Source organism: Marmota flaviventris, chromosome 17 (assembly GCF_047511675.1).
Source record: "Marmota flaviventris isolate mMarFla1 chromosome 17, mMarFla1.hap1, whole genome shotgun sequence".
In the NCBI taxonomy this organism is placed as follows: Eukaryota; Metazoa; Chordata; class Mammalia; order Rodentia; family Sciuridae; genus Marmota; species Marmota flaviventris.
In genome coordinates, this window is record NC_092514.1 from 53,481,810 (window position 1) to 53,501,851 (window position 20,042).

A 20,042-nucleotide genomic window follows, 5' to 3' on the forward strand; every position below is an offset into this window, starting at 1 on the left:
TGTGGGGGCACTGAACTATTCTTGAGATTAAGCTAAAGAACTAAGAAATCACTGGCTTTCTGGTTTTTGACATAGTCTAGCCACATCCTCAACCTCAAACCTTAGAACATTTTTTCAAAGTGGAGGGGGTGGGGTCCCATTCTGGTCTATTATTTCCCCCATAATAAACTATTGTCTGTGATGAGAGTTTCTTTTGGATGGTATGGGAAGATAGGCAGGGAGGTTTATCAGCTTGCAGACTCTTTCTCCCTAGGAGTCTCCAATCATTCTGAGGTCAGCAAATTTCCTTCTCTCTGTCCTAAGCCAGAAGCACCAATTTATCTAAGAATATAAAATGATTTAATTTGTCCTTTGCCTATGGATCATGAAGAACATTCAGGTAAGAGTGATTTCCAGAGACTGCCCCTCAATTAACCTAAGTATCTCACTTCTAGTTCTTTTCCTATGACTAGCAACACAATGCCTAATGCAAAATAATCAATAATTGGGTATTTGTTGAACAAATGAATGAACAAGATATGCATATTGATATGCATATCAAACAGTAAAAAGAGAAGGAATTCTGCAGGTAAATAATGTTAAGGGTAGACTGGGGATAGACATAACTCTAGTAGAAAGCATTTGCAAGGTCATGGGTTCCATCCCTAGCATTGCAAAAAATATAATAAGTAATTAATAATAATGATGATGATGATGATGATATGGAGGTGATGGTGGGGCTAAGTCTTTTTTTTTTTTTTTTTAAACTCTACTCTTAATTTATGGAATACCCGTGGGGAAGTTGATATTTTTCAGCTTTCTTCTGTCTATAATCGGGTGAGGATATAATATCCAGATGCAATGTCAATTCTTGCTGTGGCTGGTTCAGCTGGCATGGCTGGTTCAAGCAGCATGGTGCCAAAAAAGGCACTAATATGATTTCCTTAAGAACCCATTCAAGAGGCTGGGGTTGTGGCTTAATAATAAAGTGCTTGCCTAGCATGCATGAGGCACTGAGTTTGATCCCTGGCATTACATAAAAATAAATAAATAAAATAATTAAAGGTATTGTGTCCATCTACAACTAAAAAATATTTAAAAAGAAAAGAACCCATCCAATTCACACTCCATTACCCACCTTCCACACACTCAAATTCTTGCAAGGTGTTATACAAATGGATGCTACTCTAAAAAGTAAAACCAGGTTGGGGTGGCTTTTTACAGCCTGTCTTCTTACCAAAAAAACCACCAAAGTAACTCATGAGCCAGGCATGGTGGTGCATGTCTGTAATCCCAGTGGCTTAGGAGGCTGAGCAGGAGGATCACAAATTCAAAGTCAGCCTCAGTAACTTATTGAGGCCTTAAGCAACACAGCAAGACCCTATCTCAAAATAAAAAGGGCTGGCGATGTAGCTCAGTGGTTATGCACCCCTGGGTTCAATCCCTGGGACATCCCCCCTCCCCCCCAAAAAAAGTAGCTCATGAGCAGAACTCTGAAGAAAGGACAGGGCATGCACACAGGTATACACACAAAATACCTTATAGAGCTCATGTTTTGAGGTTTGAGTGCTCATTTGGAGGAAAAACTGTCTCGTTCATTTTAAAACCTAATCAATCTGTCTGGAAAAGTCTACAGCTTTGGTTCTGTGCTTATCAAAAATGGGGTTGTGGCTCAGCAGTAGAGTACTCACCTAGCATGTGCAAGGCCCTGGGTTCTATCCTCAGCACCACATAAAAAATAAATTAAATAAAGGTATTGTATTCAACTATAACTAAAAAATATATTTTTTAAAAATGTAAGACTCCATGAAGTTTCTCATTTCAGGATCTCATAATATTCTCAGCAGGACTCAGGGTATTCAGAAGTCAATGATTCTTTTAACGTTTTTAATTTTTATTTTGAGAAAGGGTCTTGCTAAGTTGCTCAGGTTGGTCTTTAACTTGTAATGCTCTCCACCTGCCCAGTAGCTGAGATTACAGGCACAAACCACCGTACCCAGTTTAGATTTCAACCATTCTTCTAATAAAGATTAAAACTCTCCTCTCCGAAGACTGGCTTTTCTTCTCTCCTTTACCAAAGTTTAGGACAGCACCAAGCAAACCTCAAGCATAACTATACCAATCTGAATTATGTCAGTGAGGAAGGACTCCTACTTTTCCTGGAAGGAAGGCATCTGCTGATTTTTAAGATCAGTGATCCGTATAAAATCTTTCCTTCCTCCCTGTGATAAAATCCCTTGGGACAAATGGGCTCCAACAATGGCTTGGGAAATTACCTTTCTGACAAAGCAGTTTAGAGATGACTGTTTGTGGAGAAGGTACTAAAGAAAGGATATGGAAGGAAAATTTGAATGATTTACACATTAACTTCCCCTCCTTTAACCATTCTTCTCACTGTAGGACCTTTCTACCATCCACTTGTAATTCTGGCAATAAATCATAGAGGCAAAGGAGAAGAAACATATGAAGAGCAAAACAGTTAAATTTAGAAGCCCTGAGAGTTACCTAAACATGAAAAAGCAGTAGATATTTTAGGTCCCCTAGAAATTGTGGAATGGTATTCTACCTAATTCCTTAATTTCTACCCCCAAATTAGGCTGGCCTCATAAGAAATGACCAAGAAAAATAAATAAGGATTTAAAAAAAACAAAACCATCAAGCATAATACAGAGATGCCACAAACTACCATAGGCACTTTACTTGACCTTCCTTCCCCACCCCTCCTCTCCAGCTTGGTTTCCAAAAGGATTAGGGCCCTCAGGGGAGCTGGCAATAATAGGAGTGTATTTTAAAACAAGTCCCCTGAACTGACTCCTAAGAAAACATGACATATTTTCACCTAATGAGCTTTTTAAGCTTAATATACTACTCCCAGGACTGTTCCATGAAGGGCACAGATCCTTTTATCCTAAAAGGCAACAATAGCCAGTTCTACTTCTGTTTTGAGTGAATCTGCAAACTACATTGATATGCTTTTTAGCAGAAAAAATAATTTTATTTTATTTTTTTAAGAGAGAGAGAGAGAGAATATTTTAATATTTATTTATTTTTTAGTTATTGACAGACACAACATCCTTGTTTGTATGTGGTGCTAAGGATCGAACCCGGGCCGCACGCATGCCAGGCGAGCGCGCTACCGCTTGAGCCACATCCACAGCCCAGAAAAAATAATTTTAAATGCCCAACACTTTTGTGTGTGTGTGTGTTACTGAGATTGAACCCAAGGGCACCATATCTCCAGCCCTTTATATTTTTTGAGACAGGATTTCACTAAATTGCCAAGGGTGGCTTCAAACTTGCCATCCTCCTGCCTCAGCCTCCTGAGTCACTGGGATTACAGGCGTGCACCATGGTGCCCAGCCCAACATTAATTATTCTTTTATATGAGTGGGGGCATGTTTCAAGAGACATAGCTACACAGGTAGCTTCTCTGGATTAATTCACAAAAGGATATCAACATTTATATAGCCAACACACGCAAATCTATTCTTCATTTGGGAATAGTAAAAACAAACATTAGTAAAAGTCAAATCTACATTAAATCTAATTGCTTCATACTTATGCTTATTTTCTAAAGCTAATAGCAATTAGCAAAATGAATGAACTGATTTGAATCCCATTTCTCCCTGACCCTGGTAGATGCATACATATAACTAACCTTACTGAACACTGGTAGTATGTGTCCCTGAGACAGGTAGGAAAATCAAAACCAGAAATAATGGCTGCTCAGATTACTGAGCCACTTGCTCTATCCAAATTTCCCAAGTTCATTCAAGTTCCTTAACTAAAATGTTTTAGAGTGCCTTAGAAGACTTTTATAATCCCAAAGGCTTTAAGACTACTCATTGACAACTATTTGAACTGGCTGCTCAGCTTATTCTAAGCAAGCCCTTATTCCACATATCACATCAACCATAGTGCCAGCAGTACTAGGGAAAGCATAGGAAAACAGTTCTGGGACACAAGCAACCAGAAAGTCTGTGAAAATCTTGGTCTACCCACACTTTTTTCTTGAAATGGATGACTTTCCTATGTCATGTCATAGTGATATGCGCAGATGCAGTGTTTGAAGAGTATTGGAAAGGGGAGTAGGCACCAGTCAAGGGACATGGGTTTCTGTCTTAGTTCTTATACAAACTAGCCTGAGATCTTGGCCAAGTCACACTATCTACATTTAGGTTTCTGTTACCTCATCAGTAAAATGCATGGATCATGTTAGAAAATCTCTAAGGACATTTACGGCTACAATGATAATCCCAAGTGAAAGAAAAAGAAAGTGAAAGTGTTCATTTTATCTTTCTTTTCTAAGAAAATCAGGAGCATGACACTGTGTCAGCAAGTACAGGCACATTTTTCAAAGAGCCTAAATGTACAATGTGATTTGAACCATACAACTTGTTAGTTCCAATTAACTCAGGATTACTGACTACCCTTTTAAAGGTTCTTTCCACTCCACAGCTGTCAAGTCTGCCAAAGGGTAGAGTTTCAAAGCCCCCTGAAATTATCTGGGCAAATGAGCCATCCAGTTATTCATAAATCATGTGTTCGACACAAGCGACAAAGACCTACTGCATCACGTTCCATTGTTTCATATGGATTGGGCAAACCCTAAGAGATGAGTTATAATGTATCTTCCATATTATTCTACTCGACTCCAACCATGGCCACTTGTTGGCCGGCATCTGCAGCAAAGAATCCAAGCGACAGGAAAAAAGTTAACCTGTCCGGGTGGGGCTGAAATCAAATGTGAATGGGAACTTTAGCCCCCAAACTAAATCGGGCTAATGCCAGTGGGGAGGGGCAAGGGAAAAGCAACGGTGAAGTAGGTCGGCACTACGCCTTTTTCTTCTAGGCTGCCCTGAATAAAATGGGAGGGGGCTTCAGGTATGAAGCCTACTCGCAGAGCCGGAAACTGAGGCCTAAGGAAAAGTAACTTCTCCGGAGTGACGCGGCCCCGCCCGCGCGGGGCAGCAGTCCGCGCGACGTCCAGGCGAGGCGGATTACGAACCCCCAGGTGGCGGTGGGAGGGGGCATGACGCCAAGGACACGTAGGGAGGCTGCTGCGTCACGACCCTCTCCCCGGTCAGCGACCAAAAGCACTGCGCCCCTGCCCTCCTCAGGAGAAAACTGTCCCTGAACCCTCCAAGGCCTCGGAAGGAGCGCCAGGGCCTCCGGGGTCTAACTCCCACTGAAGATCACCTTAGGAGGTGGCGTGAGGTGAAAGCTGAAATCGGCCGCACCTCTACCGTCCAAGTCCTTTCTCGGTGCTGGAAGTCTGAGTCTGGGGAACCCGAGGGCCCAGCGGCCCCCTTTCACTTCAGGGACTCACCAGGGTAGCAGCCGGCAGCCGCGCAACAGCAACAAGGCAGGAAAAGGGGCAGGGGCGGGACTAAAAGCCCCAGGGATCGCCGATCCAGCCCGGCCCCGCCCGTGGTGTCATAACGGTCAGCAAGCCCCGCCCCGCCGCAGGGCTGGCTGGGAGTTGTAGTTGTTAGGAATGCCCCTCAGGTTTTCCTGGTCAGGAGTAGTGACAAGAGATCTATTTTATCCCCTCCAACGAACTATTTTACATATATGTTTTTTATATATGTATTTTTTTAACTTTTTTTTTTCAATTTTGACTGAGAAATCTCCATGCCTTTGGAGGTTCATTGAGAGGTCTTTTTCATTTTCCTTTTTCCTCTTGCCACAGAATAGTAAGAGTCCTATAGATGAGACTCTGGCGTTTATCATGCAATATTCCCGAGTCTCTTTGTGTTTGTTTTTTTTTTTTAATTATGTGGTGCTGGGGATGGAACCCAGGGCCTTGTGCATGCAAAGCAAGTACTCTACCAACTGAGTTACAAGCCCAGCCCCTCTTTGTGTTTTATCATTCCTTTCTATGAACAAATTATTCTTTAGAGATAATTCTTTAAGGTAGTGCTCTTTCTTTAATTAAGAACAAACTTAGGGGCTGGGGTTGTGGCTCGGTGGCAAAGCGCTCACCTTGCACATGTGAGGCACTGGGTTCGATCCTCAGCACCACATAAAAATAAATAAAGATACTATGTCCTTCTGTAACTTTAAAAAAAAAAAAAGAACAAACTTAGCAGGACTGAGGATGTAGCTCAGTGGTAGCCCCCTTGCTTAGTATGCATGAGGCCCTGTGTGCAGTTCCCCAGTATCATAATAAATAAACTCAGCAATAAGCTCCTTATGTGAGCATGAATATCATCCTTGAAATGTGATCTCCCTGGCCTTTCTTCAACTGGAATCTTGTTAACTTGGGTTTAGCAAGAATCTCCCTACCATGATGTTGCCTCTTAGAAATTTTGCACCCATTGCCCCCTCACTCTGCTTGTTGACTATAAATTCCCACTTATCCTTATTGTATTCAATCCCCAGTTTGGAAAAAAAAAAAGGAAAACTTTATTTAGGAGTATTACAATAGGAACAAAGTGATGATAGGAGTCAGTGTACAGAAAAGTACTAAAGAGGTTGGGAGTGTAGATCAGTGACCAACACTAGCCTAGAATATGTGAGGCCCTGGGTTCCATCCCAGCACACACACACTCACAAAATTACCAAGGGGAGACATCAAGAGTAGGGAAGCTGTGGTGTGCACTCTGTAATCCCAGCAATTTGAGAAGCTGAAGCAAGAGGATTGCAAGTTCAAGGCCAGCTTTAGCAATTTAGCCAAACCTTGTCTCAAAATAAAAAAATGAAAAGGGCTGGGGATGTAGCTTGGTGGTAAAGCACCCCTGGGTTCAACCCCCAATATAACAAACAAACAGAAAGAATAGGGAAATTCTTACTAAACTAACAATAGGATTCTTGCTGAAGGGAGGCCAGGCCAGAGAATGATATTGAGAGTAGAAGAGGAAGAATTTCATCAGATATTGAGAATAATCAGATATCAAGTGTAAGGGGTTCTCTTTAACTACCTTAAGATTCCTGCTAAAACTGAACTCCCAAGAACAGACAAGGAGGAGGGGCTGGGATTGTGGCTCAGAGGTAGAGCACTCGCCTAGCATGGGCGGGACCGGGTTCGATCCTCAGCACCACATAAAAATAAAGACATTGTGTTGTGTCCATCTAGACCTAAAAAATATTTAAAAAAAAAAAAAAAAAACAGACAAGGAAAACAGTCAAGGCCAAATTGCGAAGAGGGCTTAGAGGAGCCTAGCTAAAACTTGATGGAAGAGAGAGTCTTTGTTAGAAGATTTGACAATGGATTTACTTGAAGAAGAAGCTTGGCAAGCAGAAAAAGGGATGGATGAGAGAAAATTAAAGTAAAGACAAAGGGAATGAGTGGTTATGCACAGCAGTGCTGTCTGGGAGAATTCTCTGCTGCAATGGAAATGTTTGATATCTGCACTACCAGATCCAGTAGCCACTATTCATATGTGGCTATTGAGCATTTGAAATGTGGCTAATGAGACTGAGGAACTGAATTTTCTTAGAACAAATTGAAATAGCTGTGGACTAGTGTCCTCTGCAGTATCTGGTGACACAGGCATGGATCCTGGGAAGGAGAAAGAGCAGGAAGCAAGTGGAGAAGAAAGTGCCCAAGCAGCAACTTCTACTTGCATCTTTACTTGCAGCATGAGCCCTGCCCAGCCCTGTGGAGGGGCAATGACATTGGCATTTGAACTTTCAATTGCATGTAAAAAGAGGGTGAAAGGGATTTCCTCCTTGAATCTTGTTGTCTCTGTAACCACCTAATCCTTCCAAAGTGCAGATTGTTTCAGTGCCTAAATTTGAGAAAGAAGAGGACTACTAGGCTGAGATATGACAGAACTTTTACTATATGCAGGTCAAGTATAGTGTTTTATAAACTTCAGGAAAAACAGGGTCCAGGTGTACCTCACATTAACCACTTGTCTCTAAAATATGTGGGCAACCCAAATCACCTATTAAACATTTCAGAAATTGCTAATATTGACTGATTTTTCCCAGCCCAAAGTGCTAACATTTAAAGGCACTTTGCAATGGTCCCTTTTACAAATTGGCATTGTTTTGTTTTTTCAAAAATTATACCAAATAATAAACTGGTATAAAAAAACTCCATAATCTCACCAATATTTTAAGTCCCTTGACTTTATTAGTCAAGATTCCTGCTAAAACTGAGAAAATTAGTCTATATGACGGCCTTCCTTGAATTAGTTGATTCCAGTTGATTCTATGAGGGTTATTTTATAACTCTGTAAATTGGAGATAATTAATAGAGAAGTAAATTCTGTCTGGTCTGATAGAAACTTAATTGTCTTCTTTCCCTTCTGGGAAAAAAAAAAACAAAAAATTTTGCCTCCATTTGCAATTCCTTTCAATATTCTTTTTCTCAAATTTTGTGCTTCTTGACTTCTTTTTGGAACCATCTAACCATCTGAATGCTTTCCTCATTTGAATGTGTCAAATAAAATATCTAACACACATTCATTTTTTTAAATTTTTTTAAGAGAGAATTTTTAATATTTATTTTTCAGTTTTCAGCGGTCACATCTTTGTTTGTATGTGGTGCTGAGGATGGAACCCAGGCCGCACGCATGCCAGGTGAGCGCGCTACCGCTTGAGCCATATCCCCAGCCCTAACACACATTCATTTTTAAAAATCTGTATGAGAGAATTGTGGTTCTCTCTTTCTCTCTCTCCCCATCCACCCCCCTTTTTGGAAAATTCTCTCTTAGCATTTCTTCTTTTTTTTTGCATATAAGTCTGTGTTTGACATAATCGTAACCTTTTTTCACATTATTAGCTAAAAAACTTTTTCACATAAAACCTCATTTTTACTGGTTTCTATTTTGTTACAAGTGACTCTACCATGATTTACTTCACCATTCTCTAACCATTACATATTAAATTGCTCATTAAACAACAATAAAATAATAATAATAATAGCTATTATTGATGATGCTGGTGATTGAACCCAGGATCATTGAACAGTAAAGATTCTGAAGGTACTTAACTGCTTTGTAAGTCTGGATTTGACTACATATTACTGGTATTATCAGATGAAATGTTATTAGTGTATCATGCTACATATTACATATCCATGACATGCATGTGCATTGTGTGGCTACCAAAAATAAGTGTTACTGGGAAATGGATGTCCCAAGCCCTCTGAAGAAAAATGAAAGGACGGTTTTGCAGAGGGCCCTTTTGTTTTGTTTATTTATTTATTTTTTTTTTTTAAAGAGAGAGTGAGAGATAGAGGTAGAGAGAGAGAATTTTTTGAATATTTATTTTTTAGTATTTGGCTTACACAACATCTTTGTTTGTATGTGGTGCTGAGGATCGAACCCGGGCCGCACGCATGCCAGGCGAGCGCGCTACCGCTTGAGCCACATCCCAGCCCCTGTTTATTTTTTTTTAAAAGAGAGAGAGAAGAGAGAATTTTTTAATATTTATTTTTCATTTTTCGTGGACACAACATCTTTATTCCATTTCTATGTGGTGCTGAGGATCAAACCCAGCACCCCGCACATGCCAGGCAAATGCATTACCACTTGAGCCATTGTTTTGCTTATTTTTAAAAATTGTTTATTTGGGGGTTGTGGCTCAGTGGTAGAGCATTTGCCTAGCATGGGTTCAATTCTAAGCACCACATAAAAATAAAGGTCCACCAACAACTAATAAAATATATTTTTAAATTATTTATTATTTTTGTGGTACTGAGAATTGAACCCAGGAGAATTGTATGCTGAGCTACATCCCCAGTCCTTTTTTATTTTTTGAGACCTGGTCTCACTAATTTGCCAAGGTTAACTTTAAACTTTTGATCCTCTTGCCTCAGCCTCCTGAGTCCCTGGTATTACAGGTGTGTGCCACTGCACCACTTCCTTTTCTTCCATGTAGTGTGTTAGTACTGAGTTTGTGTCTCCTTTAGCACATAGGACAGTCTTAAGGAATGTGCTTGTTATTCCCCTTGCAGTGGAGGCACTTCTCTGGCATTTGTTCCTAGGTGCCCCCATACCAAGAAAAGGATGCATTAAAATAGCAATAAACAGCTACCTACTCTTAGGAAAAGCTGTTTCCCTAGAAGGTGAAGGAGGAAGAAGAAGAAGACAGGCAAGAGAAAGACAGAAATCTGAAATTTCCATGCATATGGCTGAACAGCCCTATTTCCAGAGACAGTCCTATTTCTAGCCCTATTTACCATCAGATACAGCTATGCATCAAAGTGTGGAGAGCTCAAAAACAGTGTTGGGCAGCAATTTCTATTTCTCTTATTTTTTTCTTTTTCTTCTTTTGGTACTGGGGATTAACCCCAGGGGTGCACTACCACTGAGCTACATCACAGCTTTTTTTTTTTTTGAGATAGGATCTTGCTAAATTGCCAAGGCTGGCCTCAAATTTGTAATCTTCCTGCCTTAGCTTCCCAAATTCCTGGGATTACAAGCCTGCTCCACTGGCTGTGTGTGTGTATACACACACACACACACACACACACACACATACACTGGGAATTGAATATAGTGGCACTCTAATACTGACCTACATCCCTAGTCCCCTTTTTATTTTTTCTTTTGAAACAAGATCTCACTAAATTGCCCAAGCTGGCCTTGAACTTGCAACTCTTCTGCCTTTGTCTCTGGAGTAGCTGGGATTACAGATGTGCTATACTGTGACTAGCTTGTAATTTCTATTTTTATTTCAGTAATATCACTAGTAAGAGTGTAGAGAAGGGAACAGTGGGCTCTATGAACCCACTACAAGGCCTTGGACAGGCCAACTCACTTCTCTAGGCCTTGGTTTCTTTATCCGAAAGAAAGAGAAATGCTGGAGGGGAGGAGGGGTCTGTAAGTGTTGTGTACATATTTCTACCCATTCCCTCATGCACTGTAGACTTGAAGAAAAAAAAAAAATCTGGGGTATGCAAAAGTTCACCTTACCGTCCTTGCCTCATTCCCACTCCCTATCCTTAACCCATCCCTGGAACATATATCTAGACTTTCCTTCCGCAGGACTGGCACTGGAAGAAAAGGCTTTTCAGGAGGGACCTGGGTTCGGGAAGCGGAGGCAGGATCTCTCTGTAATTAATTTCATGAAAGAAGAATCCCATGCTGAGAAAATTCTGTGTGTCAACTATAGAGCAAACAATCTTCTGAGGGTTTCATTATTGTTTTACCCTTTATTTATCAAGTCACTTGGGTGCTTTAGGGACAAAACAATGAAAATAACATCTCAGGCTTGTTTTTACTCCCCCCACCTCCCAACCCCACCTTGCTTTTCTCTGAGTTGGAATTCAGAGAAGGGGATGCAGTCAACACTTTTGTTTAAAAAATTTTTTTTTAGTTGTAGATGGACACACAATATCTTTGTTTATTAATTTATTTTTTATGTGGTGCTGAGGCTCAAGCCCAGTGCCTCAAACCTGCGAGGTAAGTGCTGTACCACGGAGCCACAACCCTGCAGTCAACACTCTTTGACATCTGGGAAGACCCTCCAACACTCTGCTTCCACCTTTCATGCCCAGTCCAGAAAGTCCCTCAGTGTTTGCCACGTGGGGTTTTCTGATTTGGGTCTGCCTGGTACAAATCACTGATGTTCTTTGATTTCCTGGCTTCATTCTGGCCCTGGAGAGTGTGCCTGACCGTGGAAGCCTGCTTTGGCCTACATATTGGGGCCGCTCTACCGTTTACCCTGTTGGCTCCTGTCATTACCCCTGAAAGGACAGCGGTGCCAGGATCTGGCCTATTAGCTCCCGCTGCAGCCAACCGTCTCTCATAAATAACCAGTTGTCAGGGATTTTAATGGAAACCCTCTGGAAGCTGTAAATCTTTGCTGCTCCCTTCTGCATCCTCTCCCTCATTTCCATCACAATATCACTCCTGAGGGACAAGAAACCGAAGCATGAGCCTGGTGGAGCAGATTGGTAGGACACTGGGGAGAGAAAAAGGTGGGGTGGGGGAGGGGAACAGAGTTAGGACTGTTTGTCTTAGGGAAGCATCTGCTGGGGGACCAGTTGGTGGTGGTCACCTGGGCCCTTAGGGCTCTGGAGAGGGGGAGGGGCAGTACAGCTTGGGCCACCTGCAGGGTAGAGGGAAGAGGACTATGTGGCAGAGAGGTTTCTGGGAGCAGCAGATGGGCTGCTGATTCCACCTTGGGCTTCTCTGTTCACTCCACTTCTCTGTTCACTTTTCTGTTCATTTACACTCCATGTAAGCTTCTTGTCACAGACTTCTGGTATCCATGGGGCTAAGCTACACCTTTACCTATAGCCTCCTGCTCTTGCAAATAAGCAGGTAAAGGGGCAGTTTCTTTGGATCGGAGGAGCTTAGGTTACCAACCTAGGTTCAAATGCTGACAACATCATATGCATATAGATAGTAGTAAGTAACTCCCCAAACAGCTGGGGATAAAGGCTTACATACCAGCTTTATAGGGAAGGGGGTGTTTTAGGGCTTCAAAGGATGGGAGGTTCTTATGAGGCTGTTGACAGAATTTTTTAAGAATGTACAAGGAGAAAAACTCCTTGAGAGAGACCCTCCCTCCATAGAGGGTTTATGACAGGTGCTTTATTTAGATAAGGGAAATTAACATAGGATTTCTTTCTGCATGTGCTGCAGATCAAATGGGTTTTCACTTTCAAATAATATTTAGACAACCTTTAATTTAATTTTACTAGTTTAATTTTGCAGTACTGGAGATTGAACCTAAGGGTGTTCTAACCCTGGAGCTACACCCCAGCATCCCAGTCCTTTTTTTTTTTTTCCATTTCCCAGGTTGGTTCAAGTTTTTGATTCTCCTGCCTCAGCCGCACAAGTAGCTGGGATTGCAGACATGCATTTCCATGCTATGCAAGTTTTTTGTTTTTGATTTTTGAAGTCCCTTCACTGCCATTTCCTCCATATTCTATCACAGCACAGCATGAAGTGCTGGGCACACCCATGGGCACAATGCTCCCAATGAGTTCGCTCAAATCCTCCAGGAAGCTTTCCTGGATTAATCCCCAAAGGGTCCCCATCAGAAATGTGGCTTCTGCCCCTTCTCTTAGAATTTTGGACTGTAGCTTTCCTGAGAAGGTACAGTTTTTCTTCCTCCTTTTGTTGCTCATTAAGTGACCAGCAAAGGCTCTATTCTCAGCAGAGAGGATGATCCTAGAGACTAAACCTTTCCCATAGAAGTGACCACATTTCAGTGGCATTGCATCAAACCCCTGAAAGTTTCTCATGACTGAAGAAGTAAGGACATTGACAACAAGAAAGCATTGTCTAAAAACACTATAGTTGCCAGGCGCGGTGTGGCAGGAGGACCGCGAGTTCAAAGCCAGTCTCAACAATGCCAAGGCAGTAAGCAACTCAGTGAGACCCTATCTCGAAATAAAATACAAAATAGGCCTGGGAATGTGGCTCAGTGGTCGAGTGCCCCCGAGTTCAACCCCTCGTAGCCGTCCCCCAATACATAAGATAAAACACTATAGTTTATGCACTTAAAATCGACCCTTTGATCTTTCACCAAATCCTGAATTAATCCAGGCAGAAAGACCTCCTCTCTGCCTACCAGTCCTTTGCAGGCTGCAGTCTGGGCGAGGTATGAGGAATGGCGAGAAAAGTACAAATATTTGAATCCAGTCACTACCACGGTTTCCCACTCTGAGGACAGTCAAATGGTTGTGGTGAGAAACCGAGACCCCTGACCCCTTAAGCCTCATTGACTTTTCAGTCGGTTTGGGTGGCACTCTTATTAATCAGGTCGATGTCCTGATTCAGAAAGTCTGAGCGGTACATGGCTGATTGGCAACACCCATTTTACTGTGAAAGAAGCTAAGCCTCAGATAGGTAATGTGGACTGCCCAAGGTCACTCAGGCAAAACAGGCCTGCGACTGCGATCCTGACTTGAGTCTCCATCCACTGCTCTCCAGCTTCTGGTTTCGGCAATTGACCGTCGTTGGAGGGCTTAAGTTCAAGTCCTTCCCTCCCCGCGGCGGGTGCAGCCGGAGCTCGGGAGCTAGTCTTTCGGACAGCGTCGGTGCGCTGCGCTCGGTAGGCGCCGGCCAGGGTGAACCTCCGCGGGAACTCCGATCGCTGGGTGAGGGCTGGGGAGGAGCCCCGCGGAGGGCGAGGGGTAGTCGCGCCCCTTAGCTGTAGGGAGCCGGTGCGTCCCCAGCGTCTCCCGGGACAACCTCAGCGTTTCCCTCTACCAGCTCTGGGACGGTTGATTAGATTCGGAGGGAGGGGCCATGGCCCGCTAATGCAGGGGCCAATCGAAGTCCCGAGACGTCCTGTATGTAAATATGAGAGACTGGCGGACGCGGAGTTAGGAGGAGAGCGGGCTGGATTTGGGGTTGTCTGGCAGCCAATGGGAGCGTCTCTCTTTACTCCTCCCGGGGAGCCTGCAGGTGTGGCTGTGAGCGGTGCGGGCCGTAGAGCTCGGGCGAGACCGCGTAGAAGGATTCGCGGGTAAGAGCGCCCCCGAAGTCCGGTGCTGGCCCCAAACCGCGGGCTCTTAATGCCTCCCCACCACGGCAAACCTGACTCGACACGTCCCCTTACCCCATCTGAGATCCAGGCTGCCCTCTGCCAGCTACTCACCCTCACAGCCCCTCAGCTCCGCAGCTCGTCTCTTCTCACCCCCTCCTGTTAACGCTCGCTTCCAGCTTCCCCCGATTTCCTAAACTCGGTGCCACCTGTGAAATGTCCCTTAGTTACAAGCGATCCCTGGGACTCCCAACAGCCCTTCACCTCCTTCTTCACCATCGTGGGTTCTTCTTTTCGTCAGTTTTCTTCCTTGGCCTTCGCATTTTTCCTGCCTCCTTTCCTCCCTCTTTCCCTTCCACTTGTTATTTCTCACCCCTTCTGAGGGAATATTCTTCCAGGTTTGAGGAAATTTATTTCTGGGATTTAAATTCTAGGAAAAAAAATATTACTTACATTTGGGGTTGAAATGGGAAGGGGGCTAACGTTTATTAAGCACTGATATGCGCCGGGTGCTCCAGAAAGTTATTTAATATTTACACCAATCCTGCCATTACTTTTTAAAAAATTTTTATGATATGGCACATATTTTGAACGAAGCTCTGCTTTAAGAGCATTAGAAATGTTAACACAGTCTTTAGAATGGTCTCATGATTTGTCTGTTATTATCCTCATTTTTTTTATGAGAAAACTGAGGTACAGAGCTGGAATCTGTTTTTGCTAATATTGTCTTGAATATTATGAAGAAAATGACTAGACATGAACCTAACCTGAAAATTACATCTTCCAATCTTGCAGAATTCCTAAATTTCTAGCAGAATAAAAGATGGCACCTGAGTTTGCAAGATTCTTATCTTTCCCAGTGAAAGTGGCCTGTTGTTTTCAGGACTTCTCATTGGCAGAGCCGTTGAGCAATTTGATTCCCCATCCCTTTGTTGTTAGTTTATATTTTGCTAAAATTCCAAAGGTGGCTAAAAGGAAAAGCAAAGAGGCTGCAAAAGGCATCTTCTTTCATCCTGTCTGGATCAAAGCTCAAATACTCTGAATGAGAAGTTTTTAATCTCTTGTGGGTCCTATAAGCATAAAGAAGATAAGGAATGAAGAAAGGAAATAATAAAGTGGCTCCCATGCCATATTGAGTCAGAAGGGCTAAGCTGAAAGCTAGATCCAGAGGTATCTCCTCTACATTCTTTTGTCCCCACTCCATTCATCATTTTCCAAGAGCTGGTCACTGGAGGCTTCAGAGGGACCCTTCTAGTAGGGAAACAAGAGCCAAAACATGAAAGAGGGTGTGTGAAGGAAAACCTATTATTTGGGAAAAGAGGAGGAAGTTTCAGGCAGACAAAAGAGGAGAGTCCTTCAGACTGGAAGAAAAGTCCAGATTATAAATGGAAGGAATGAAAGAATTTGGCTAACCTTTTAAACATGTTCCTATATCATCCTTTCCTACCCCCATCCCACCCTGTCTCTCTCCCAGGGCTGGGGATTGAACCCAGGGACACCCTACCACTGAGCTACATCTCCAGCTCTTTTTAATTTTTATTTTGAGACAAGGTCTTACTAAGTTGCTTAAGGTCTCTCTAAACTGCTGAGACTGGCCTTGAACTTGTGACCTGTCTTAGCATCCCAAGACACTGGGATTACAGGCATGCACTACTGCCATGCTTCCTATCATTCTTATTTTAATCACCCACAAAATTATTCTTTCCTCCCACTAATGGACATTTGTATTCATTCAATCTTGGCAAAAGAAAGCATTAAACATTTCCCAGTGAAAAGAAGAGTAGTCAAATGTGTAGTCCTTCAGAAGTGGAAACCAGACATGGACTCCAAGTTTTTTCCAAATAACCTGTAGGGAGTTTGCCTCCAGCCATCCCAGTGCTCAATTACTCCCCCTGGTGGCCAATAAAGAGTATTTTCATGCTCCCTAACTAAGAATGAAGTTGACAGCCTCTGGTTTGGAAGATCTCAAGATCAAACCCATACTTAAATGGAAGGAAACAACAGTGTTTTTTCACCATCCTAACTATCCTATTTGGAAAAGTGAACTGAACGTCTCTTGCATCATTAAGAAAAATTGGGCCAGCCTGGGAAACTTAGCAGACCCTGCCACAAAATAAAAAATGAGATGGTTGATGTAGCCTAGGGGTAGAGCACCCCTAGGGTTCAATTCCTAGTACCAAAGGGATACAGGGGGGAAAGAAAGTAAAACAAAAGAGAACAACTGAACATGCTATTTACTGTGTTTTGTTTGTTGCATTGGTAGCAAAGCTCTTAGTCTTCTTTTTCAAACTCTCCAAACTACTTAGTCCACTTTGCCTGCTGTTCTTGCGCAATTTTTTTTTTTTTTTTTAACCAGAGATTAAACCCAGGGTTGCTTAATCACTGAGCCACATCTCCAGCCCCTGGCCCTCCTTATTTTTTTGAGACAGGTTCTGGCTGAATTGCTTAGGATCTCACTAAGTTGCTAAGGCTGGCTTTGCATTCACAGTCCTCCTGCCTCAGCCTCCTGAACCACTGGAATTACAGGCATGTGCCATCATACCCAGAAGCGTCCTTGAACAATGCAAAGAGAATTATGCAGGGTATGAAGCAGAGGTTTTGGTCCTGGCTCCAATGACTTGCCCTCCAGCTCTGTGCACATCCCCTTTCCTAGAGTCCAGACCAGTGGCAGTACGGGGGGTGGGGGAGAAATTTCAAAACCTCCTCTAAAAAGTAAATAGACATTCTTCAAAGTCCCTCCAAGAGCTAATATTCAGGAATTCCATAATATCTTAAAATTATTCTTTTTTTTATCTCCTCTCTCTCTCTCTTTTTTTTTTTTTTAAGAGAGAGTGGGAGAGAGAGAGAGAATTTTTTAATTTTTATTTTTTAGTTCTCGGCGGACACAACATCTTTGTTTGTATGTGGTGCTGAGGATCGAACCCGGGCCGCAAGCACGCCAGGTGAGCACGCTACCTCTTGAGCCACATCCCCAGCCCTTAAAATTATTCTAATTACACCCCTAATAAGAGCCCTGGTATAATGTGCATATTGGTGAAAAGAAGGGAAAGAGTGAAAACGAATACAAAGCAGAAACAACAGAGCTATTCCCAGGTTATGAAGAATCCAGAGAGATGTGAACTTTGTTGGAAATTTAGGAGCAGTTGGCTTTAAGGGATGTGGGGACACTTTATTTATTTATTTATTTATGGTAATGCTGGGGATTGAACTCAGGCACATTAGATAAGTGTTCTACTGCAAAGCTCTACCACCGGACTGAAATAATTAATTTTAAGGAACTAACGTCATCAAGGCTGCATCTGGGTGCAGTTTCTGATTTCCTTTCTGCAACTAGGAAATCAATTACTTTATAATCACACCATTTATGGGTGATCGGCTGAGAAGAAAAAACAGCAGAGTGTAGAGGAGAGAGAGGCTGTGGGGTCAGACAGACATGTGTTCTAAGTCCCAGATGTGCCCCTTACTTTCCTCTCTGTGCCTCAGTCTGCCATCAGAAGTCCAGGGTCATACAGCTGATAGTGATAGACAGCACTTCGTGAGTACCAACTATGAGCCAGGCACTGTTCTAGGAACTTTATATTGTATTAAGTCAAATGAGTTAACTTGTTTATTTCCCATAGTTGGGGTAAGCCATTTTACAGATGAGGTTAAGTAACTGCAGAAGGAGGTTAAGTAAACCACCTAAAAGTTAGGTATTTGGGAAGTGATAGAGCTAGAATTTATTTCATTTTTAATTTTTATTTTGTGGTATTGGCGATTCAACCCAGGGACACTCAGGTCCCCTGAGCTATACAGCCCCAGCATTTCTTTCTTTTTTTTTTTTTTTTTTTTGAGTTGCTTAGGCTGGCCTCAAACTTGTGATCCTCTGCTTCAGCTTCCAGCGTCACTAGGATTACAGGTGTTCACCAGCAGGCACAGCTTGGCAACTACATCTATCAACTATAGCAATAACAACACATTACTGGGCCAAGTGAATGCTTCTACAGGTTGTGTTCAGGATGTAAGTCTCCAGCAGGCAACCTTTGAATGAGATATTCTCTTTTAGGAGACTTTGGAGAGAAGCCAGCAGGTTTCTGCCTTATAAATTAAATAGGGAGGTTGGGAGAGAGAAAGACAAAGCAAAAAATAATCACGTGTGGCAAAGACTATTGTCTGCCATCTCCCACCTGTCTCCGGTGCCACCCAGGTACTTGTGTCATAGGCAGCCTAGAATACAGGGGAATGTAGGCAAGAATGCCATGGTGAACCCATCCCTCCTAAAGTTCATGGGCTTAGCTCCTTGCACTATGGGTCTGAGCCCTTCTCATGAAAGGACAAGCCATTTGACCTTTTTGTTTGTCTGGTTGGTTAGTCTCTTTGAGGCAGACAAATATAAGCAGCCATTGTTAGTTCTGACCACTTGGGTAAGGATTTGAAAAAGGGCAAAGATAACTTCTGACTCCAGAGGTCAAATTCAGAGTCAGTTTCTCCCCAAGTTAACATTAACCTTTAGGTAAACGAGCCACTCCTCCTTGAGAGCTTGGTAAACAGGAGCCGTTGTGGAGGGCTAGGGGAGTGGAGCTGGCCGTTTACCTGCAAGGAAGGGAGCAGCCCAAGGTCAAGATTCATGTTCCTTAGTTCTCTTGAACTTTGCCAAGTATATGCCCTGTCAATGAGAAAAACTTTACATTACAAAGCTCAGGTTTTATCTGTCAGTTGCATGGAGTACAACTCTTTTTCCCCCTGCTCCGCTGTCACCAAAAAGGGACTTGGGTACAAATGATAATGAGAGACAGAAAATAAGTGGCAATCCTTGGTCCATGTAATAATTCTGCCTGTCTTTCTCCCAGGGGTGATTATAAGCATTCAATGAGAGTATGCATATGAAAATTGTTTGCAAAGCCCAAAGAACTATCCCACATTAGGGTTTATTGTTAAATTATTCATGGATAGCCTTCCTAGTGAGAGCTCCCACCCTGACACCAAATTAGCTTTGGGAAAAGGGCAGAGAGAGGTAGAAGGGTATAACGTTAAAGACATGGCTGTAGGGTATAAGAGTTGGCTAGAATTAGCAAGTTTAAATGCAGAGGGGAGGTGATTCCCGAGATATTGTGTACCTCTGGTGAGCCTGCTATAATTGCATGTTGCTAGTAGTAGTTAGTAAAAATTGTTGAAACCCCTCTGGGAAACAACAAGGTAAAAAAGAAAAAAAATATGTATACTAGAAGCTACACAATTTTCCTATAATTAGGACTATAATCTTCAGTTATTAATTTAAGAAAATAATCCCCCAAAAGTAAAAGACCCTCTCTAAAAGTATGGGGGGGTTGTTGGTATTATTTTTCCTCTGGCATCTTACTATTTTGCCCAGGCTGGTCTTAAAACTCCTGAGCTCAAGCAATCCTCCTCCCTTAGCGTCCCCAGTAGTTGGGGCTACAGATTCGTACCACCAAGCCCATTTGGAAAATATATATTTTAGAGTTATTTACATAAGATTAAAAATTGGAAGCAACTTAACATTTCCAACAACAAGACAATGGTTAGTTAAATATGGACGCATTCCTTCTATGGAATATTGCACAGCCATTAAAAACTAGGAACCTGCAAACTTTGCCACCACTTAAAGGATGTTTACAGTTTATGATATTATGTGGGCAAAAAGCAGATACAAAATTGACTACAAT

General features: G+C 42.5%; 1 protein-coding gene across 2 annotated transcripts in view; it reads right to left on the minus strand.

The window, feature by feature from the left end:
- The window catches only part of Calcoco2 (calcium binding and coiled-coil domain 2), a 30,577-nt gene extending 25,184 nt beyond the window's left edge, over window positions 1-5,393 (minus strand). The window contains exon 1 of one of the 2 annotated variants that reach the window (XM_027924745.2): window positions 5,309-5,393. The gene's annotated coding sequence lies outside the window, so the exon portion shown is untranslated. The other variant, XM_027924746.2, reaches the window with a different exon arrangement.
- Window positions 5,394-20,042: the final 14,649 nt, after the last annotated feature.